The following is an 8,199-nucleotide window of genomic DNA, read 5'->3' on the forward strand; positions in this document are numbered from 1 at the left end:
ACAACGACGACGAGCTTCATGAAATTATGCCAGTTTTTCTTTTTAAGACCCCCCTCGTATATCTGAATGATAAATTAGCGTTAGTGATCATGTGGTTGTGATAATTTGGCCTACCCTACACGCGTTAATGTTCGGTGCGCCGCGTGCCAACATTTGGAATCGTTTCTCTCTGTTTTCGTCATACTGGCCTTCTCCCTTAGCCCCTGTGTAGGGTAGCAGGCCGAATGCTCATCTGGTTGACATCCCTACCTTTCCGATCCTTACTTTTTTTTTCGCTCTTACATCGATCAGCGCAGCCTGAGTGTAATAGGTTTCATAAAACACAGTTGCGCGTGGTAGATTACATAAAGTATTATATGACAACCATCGACAGCCCGTAGCTCCGGCTTGGACTTAGGCTGAGCTTCAACTTTGGAGCTTGGACTTAGAGGTGGTTAGTGCCTTCTTGGATAAAAATAAGGAGCGGAGTTTCACCCAGAAATTGTTTGTCACAATCACGTTGCATCAGGAGAAAACCCGCACGCCTTTCACAAATCCTGTTTCGGAGGACATAACCACGGGTAGAATTTTAAAAAAAAATTCTCTTCGTAAGTGCTTTTTTCCAATGGCCAGTCACCTTTGATAATAATATGTCCATTACCTGGTTTGGTTGGAATTTGTTATTACTAACAATTCTTGGATAACAGCTTTTTGTGAAGGCGGCTCCAGATCTCTCTTCTCATGTACCGATACTTGAAAACATCTCTGCATGCAGTGCTTGGTTTCAAGTGTTTTTGCCTAACCCAAGTCATTGGATGTAATAGTTATGCAAAACGTAACGTTTCCTTTAAGAGCTTTTGGTTAATACGTTTGAAGATGATTTGCTTGTACCTTCATGGTACGTGTCTCCTCATGTTGATCACTAACAAATTGGTGGGCATTACACTTCACCAACACTTGCTTGACTCATTCATGCTAATAACGACCGATGACGGGAGCCACTTCGCTGCCCGTTCTCAGTGCTGTCTGCGATGTGAAGATGTTAAAAAAAGCCGCGAAATGATTTTGTTTGTTCTTGTCTCTCCTTTCGTAAAGCCCTGGAGATTATTCAACCTTACAAAACAATATTATTACCAAGTTTTCTACTACAACAGAACTAACCAGTATGCTATCAACCTTACAGGGTGTTTCACCTAACTTAGGCTAAATTTAAAAAAATATGCAAATGCGCGGCAATTTTGCGTATATTTTGTATACTACAGCCTGTATGCAACTACCACTTCCGGCGATTTCTCGAAAACTGCATGGGCGTGCAAGGGAGAAAGAAAGAATTGAAACGATCATCACGGAGACCAAGCAGTCGAGGGAAACTTGGAGGAATACTAACGTTATTTTTTAAGAGCCATCTGTTAAGGGCAGTTCCAGAGAAATTCTTTCCTGTTCTCTCGTGTGTCGAGCATCGAGACTTGGGCTCGTTGGTATGGCAATTTTGAAAACTTCACCAGTAAAGCTCGAAAACACGGGACACAGTATAAGGATACTCATGTGCACTGCTCACTTAGAACGTCGTGGTTTTGTTTCAGGGATAGCAAAATGTTAAATTCTTGTTTTTATGCGGAACACGTTCTTTTAAATAAAACTGTCATGCCTAGGGCCCTGCCGTTTTTGCAGATAAACTACATGGCTAGGCTGACATTAGCCACAAGAAAAGGTTCAACAATAATTTCGATAATGATCTAAATGTTCCTAGTTGACTTTTGAAAACGCAATTTAAGGTACATGTTCTAACTGCGAAATTAAAGCCAAGAACTTGTGGAGTGGCGAGTACTTAGCCGAACTCCGAAAAATAGCACCACCATCTGCGATAACGGCAGGGGCCTTTTGACAGTTTCTGACAGTATCTGTTAAGACCGTTCCCTTTAAAGGAAAGTGTTCCGCATGAAAAATCATGCTGATCCAACGCGCATCTTGGAACTCATATGCGAAGCGAAACTTTCGTGAAGCGGTTAATCAAATGCTCTAAATTTGCCTATTTCAATCCTGCGGCTTTGGCGCAATGTAAAACTGGCGCACGCGCATGTGCTCACGTGCACCCTTGCCAATCCTCTCGAAGTGCTAGTTGGCGTTGGCACGCCATAAGTGCAGGCGTGATTATGACCTAACAGTTAAGGCATCAGACAGCTGGGCTGTGGGACCGAAGTTCAATCCCAGCATCGGGCACGAAGTATGTTTTTTTTTTTCTTTTGCGTGAGCCATTCGGCAAAAGAGCAGCATCAAGCAGAAGCCACGGTCAGAAAAGTCTGGGAGGGTTTGCAAAGAAAACTATGCTTTAAAGGAAATGTGAGGTATAATAGAGAGGGAGAGAAAAGAAGGAAACGTGGGGACGTTAATCGAGGCTTCGCACGATTGGTTGCGCTACCTGGGGGGAACATGGGAAAGAAGGAGAGTCATTGCGCACGCACTCGCACATGAAAGTTCATCAACGCATATAACAGCTGAAAAGGACCCTATGTGGGTTTGAAAAAGAAGTGCGAAATCTCGGCTAAGTACAATCAGCCAAGATCATTTGGGAGGTACGGGAAGCATTTCTGATCCAGAAGACAGAGATACCTGTGTCAACTGTTCCTCGGTCAGCTTTCCATCATAGTGGTGGTGTCCTATCTGGCAGGTTGCGGAATGAGTTGCTGCAACATTATACCCCATCTTGTTACATCCGTGGTGTACAGTGTTAATGCAATGCAAACGCGATACTTGGAGCACATGGCTGCCCACAATTATTTCCACCACCATTGGGTTCTTGGAACACCGAACTGTTGCATTATGGTATACGATGAAAGGGAGGGCCTTTGTGACGCATTGTGACTGAATTTTCCCTCCCCCCCCCCCCCCCCCCAGCGATCACCCAGCGCTCACCGGTTGCGCGAAATTCGCCGGCCACCATGCGACCCGAGTATTGCGCTTGAATCAGCATTGTAGGAGCATCTTATATATACATTTATGTTTACGGGGTAGCCAACCCGAGATAATCTCTGGTTAACTTCCCTGTCCTTCCTTTTGCCTTTCTCTCTATCTTTTTCAGCGGTCCATATAGCAGTTGTTCTTTTCTTCTTCTTTTTCGTGTTAAATGTCTTTCTTTTAAATATTGCCTTTGCCGTATAGCAGAAATCGATGCATTCACTGGATTTCACGAAGAGACGGACATTACTTGAAAAAAAATCCAAATGTATAATTGAGAAACGAAGAAAAAAATTTGCTAATCAACTTCTTAACTAGTTATCTTAGGGCACAAAGTTCAATTTACGAATTGAATTCAGTGAGTTCTCAAGGAATATTCACTTGAAACAAATTTTGAAAGTAGTACCCTGCAGTTTTGAGGTAAGCGCGGTTAAACTTCCAGTAAGAATTAACTGTTGTATCACTTGCTTATTTAACCTAACGTTGTTGTTTTTTTACGCACAGAAGCACAAAAGAAAAAGAGAGCAATGAAGGTAAAGGAAGGAATGGGAGGTTAACTAGAGGATATCTCCGGTTGGCTACCCTGTTTCGGGGAAGGGGGAAACGGGTGACAAAGATTAAAGAACGACACTATAGAACTACTCTATTCGTCCTTTGTGACCAGAACGTCAATGTACTTAGCAGCACATTTTGGGAGCGCATATATCGAAACTGCTGTCATCTTCAGAATTCGTTCCAAGTGGATAAGCTTTGTGAACTCACCGTCTCCGGTTCTGTAATGTGCAACGTTTGCTGTAAATCAATAAGCCGAAATTTATTTTAATTGCCACAATTTGCCAATTACCTAGTAGATTATTCATTTCGATTTCCCGTGCAGATAATGTCCGCCTCTAAGAATATTTCAGCTGAAGGAGAGGAACTGTGCAACCATGCCCCAGGTGTTTACAATAAATTCATTAACTTTGAAATAAATACGTGCTATCATCAGGCTTACATATTACAGGGTGACATTATAGCATAATATTGTGTTACCTGCAATAAACCCAGATGGTTGTAAGTCAACGATCCGTATGTGCCCGCTTGATTACTGTTGTGTCTTCGCGCTGTGATAGTTCTTTTTATGTTTAAAAAAGTTATCCTGTAGGGCTTCGCTTTGGTGGCATGTTTGCAAGGCAGCGATCGCCATAAGAGCTCACCCAAGCTCCGGAGCCGGAGCCTGCGGATGTCGAGATGTAGAGGAGATGACGTGTCGAAGGGAAAACTTGCAGGAATCGATTACACTTCGTGTAGATACTGGTGAAAACATTAAATGAAGTGTGCTAACATCCTAGAGCCTGTAATTAGTTACCGAATTCGTAGTAAACATTGGCAGAGCAGAGAGATGCCGCGGCAGCAGGCAGAGAGCCTTTCTAGAAGTTTCTAACGGTATTTATTCAAATATCTACCGATTTGAGGAATTAGGGTGCTAGCAATAGCATCAGGTAAATGTTGCATTTGGAAATCCTTTCTGGCCTGGTTGGGGGTAACTCTCTGCTTACGCTGTTCGATTATGGGCGCAACCGAGTAACAGCGCGTATTTGAGTCGTTGTTGTTTAAATCTTTTTATTGCTTTGTTTTCTTTAAATGGAACGTTATTTCATGTTTACAAAGATGTGCGCCTTAAAGATGACGAGATGAAAGATGTGACTCTGGTGGTATTAGAATCCACAACTGCCGCATAAAGGCTGCTATGCTCTACCGTTTCAGATACTGCGCTGGCTGCAGCTCCTTAGATATGGTTGTGTGCGTTCTTTGCGTGTTTGTGTGATCACCACGTATATCATATTTGTCACCTAACACCTGTAGTAGCATGCCAGGCGATCAGCGAGTTTAACAACTTCAGCTCATCATTAAAGTCAGCATCTCTCTAGGCATAAACACACATTCGGGTAGCGTTTATGCGTTTATATGTAAAAAAAAAAGAATCTTTTTGCACCTTACAAACTGCGTGCTTTCCCGAAAAGGATAATACAAAGTTATTGAAAACACGCGCGGGGACTATGCCCATAGAATTCGCGGAATCGAACTGGATTCTTTATGTGGGTTTTCCAGACCACGTTTTGGTATCGGTCGACGTAAATTGGTGAGAATGAGACCCGAACGAATCCTAGTGCTCAAAGCACACGGAGAAAGCGAGTGGACAAAGTTTCATTATGCCACACATCCCGAGGACTTACGGTTCACTGTTTTCGTCGGGAAATGCGTAGGCGTTGCTTGCATTTGATCGGTTTACCCCTTGAGGCTTTGTTCCAAATCTAATACCAAAGGATCGGGTTATCGGGGACCTTTACTGCGTCTGTGACCTTTGCGGCTGTACGTCTCCCGCTTCGAAGGCATCACGCGACAAACTCTTTATAGCAGCAAAAGTATCTGCTCGGCCTTTATAGGTGGCCGTCCGTATACATAAAATGGTGGCCTCAGGATGCCACACAGCTGGCTACCCTATATGGCAACCGGTGTGACCCTAGGGTTATTATTTTCTGGGAAAAGGGACACCAGCCCGACAGAGCTCACTTTTGGAATCGGAAATATGTGAAAAAAACTCATCGGCCACGGTTCGGCGCGTTGGTGCCTTCGACCACAGTCGTTTGACTTCCTGGTTCGGGAAAACACAGATGGATACTTTGTCCCCAAGTTGGACACCTCTCTCAGAGTTTTGTATGGCAGTAAAATCTAAATATATACGCTCTACTTGCTTCGTCTCTTCGCACCACGCGCATGGCAGATGACGTCGTGTGCGCTTTGCAGACCGTAGACTGGGTCTCTCCTCATTTTAAACTTTACGCCAGAGATTTTTGTTTTCCAGACTCACTCTTGCCATCCTTGGATACTTTGATCATATATAAAGCAGACTGCGTGAAGTAGGCCGAATTGTGAATGCAATGTTTAGATGCCAGCTGATGGAAGGTGGTAAATTGTTCGGGCTATTACTTGGCCGGATAGTCTGACACAGAACTCAACTGCCACCTCAATATCTTGTCGTTGCTGGAAGAGGCAAAGGTGCCAAGTACGGGGGGAGGGGGAGGGAGAGGGGGCTCGAGGACTTTCCCCTTCCTCGACTCTTCTTGTCGAAACCCTTCATTGCCAGGCTTCTGATTTCCGTTTGAGGCTCCTCACTTTAAACTTACACTTGAATTTTTCAATTGTTTAAAAGCTCATTATAGCATTGTTGGCGCTGGAGTGCCAATGGGTTTTCTTCATTTATATCTTCACTTCATTTCTTGGGAATATTGATAATATGGGGGAAGGCGCATTAGCTGGGTGGGCTCTGGCTGGCTCATCTGTATATTTATTGCGATAGCGTTTTATGCCGACACTCCAGGCGAATTTTCGCCATCGTCGCGATATTCAAAGACCAAGCATAAGGCAAATAGTGGCCCATACGCCGTATGCTGCGGATGCGAGGGCAAGCATGCGAGGGTGAGCCAAAAATAGAGCTGTGATGGTTTGATAAAAAGAGACGAAAAAAGCAGAGAAATAAAAACAACTGTATTATCTAATTACCTCTTTTGAAGAAATAAAACGTGGAAAAAAACACAATAAGTCCGAATTTATCCAGTAAAATGGAGTGCATTGATGTAAATTCTGCGAAAGTTAGGTCAGTTTCACATTATGAGTACGAGCATTCGGGGAATATATTATTTCGTCCACTTTGTGTGACGTGTATGACGGTGGTAGTGGGCTACATCTCTATCATTCGTATATCCACCACGCATCTTTTACATGCATATCTTTTAATGGCACAAAATATCTGACCTTTTATGGATGAAAAACGACAGGCAGGAAAGTCGATCACGCTTTCATTGACCATGATCGAGAAAAACTGGCGTTGAAAGCCTCTTCGATACCTTGTTTAGTAGGTCAATGTACGACTGGGTAGGTTCGCAGAACAGAATTTACCGTCGTCTCACAACCAAGTGCTCAAGTGCAAGTGAGCCGAGAAACGGGAAATTTTATGCCACCGTTGAGACAACTACTCTGCCTTTATATTGCTTGGCGTCAAAGCAGGCGCCCATCCACCGATAGCAATTTCATCTGAGTTTTCACCGGGGTGGCACAAAAGCGCACCCCTTCCCTTCCCCTTTTCTACTTTTAGAAAATATTCTGCCAGTTCTCTGCCGAGGAACAGCTTACTCGGGTTTCTATCCCTGTCACATTTTTTCCGTCATATATGTCGCTCCGGGACGTGGTTCACAAAAAGCGATGGAACTTCGTATGAATTATCCAGTTATACTTCTCGTTATTGTAATCACAACAAAACCCGTGGTGGCGGTTCCGCCAAATTTCTGAATTCATCGCTGTCATATAGGCGCCGTCACGACCTTTCATTTAGTAAGTTGAACTGTGAACGGGCCTGTAGTTTGCACATATTACGCATTTGTTTTGTTTTAGGAGGTACCCCTGATAGTTTCATAACTCTGGAATATCTTAATGTAATCAGCCTCATTAACCCTCTTTATGATATACACAGAAAGTGCCTAGAACTTGAAGTTGAAAGATTCCAAAGAGCCTTTCAGCCTTTATGCTGTCATCTTCCAAGGTAATATTGAAGGTGTTGCTTCCGTCAAATAATTTCACTTTTCATTCAGTAGATTTTATGTAAGGCACTCGACTAGAAAACGAGGGTAAAAATGAAAACCATGCGGATTTCTCAGAAAGAGAAACCCGTATATGGGCTTAAATTTCTTTTCTATCCTACACTTGAATATACTGAGCACATAAGATGTATTATAGTGCCACTTGATAAGTGGCTGCATTCAAGAGCGGCTGTTTTATGTAATCTATTTGGCTCACTTTCCAAAACATTCCCTCACGAAGGCACACTATAAAAATTTTGAATTCAGGCAGCATTAGTTTATTATGTTGCACAAACAACAGAAGGTTTCCTTTCACCGTAAGGAAGAAGCTTTGTAAGGAAGAAAAGACGCAACAACAAAATCAGGTTGGCGACGACCCCCTGCAGTTCCCCGCAATGGCTCGTCAGGACGTCATGGATTGCGAAAGCGTTCTCATGGCTCTATAGTCAACTGTTTTCATTATAGACTCTTCTCCCGGTGATTCCGTGGGGGCTGCCATGTTTGATCACGTGGTGACGCGCCCACTGCTTATCTCAGCTGCCTCCGTTACCTCCGTGTTTACCATGCATGGGCATGATGCCACTGCAGAGCAGCAAACCTCTGTTTCGATGGAAATCGGTAGGCAGTGACCTTGTGGACGACAAGGAGC

The sequence above is a fragment of the Dermacentor andersoni genome, chromosome 1 (assembly GCF_023375885.2).
Source record: "Dermacentor andersoni chromosome 1, qqDerAnde1_hic_scaffold, whole genome shotgun sequence".
Taxonomy (NCBI): Eukaryota; Metazoa; Arthropoda; class Arachnida; order Ixodida; family Ixodidae; genus Dermacentor; species Dermacentor andersoni.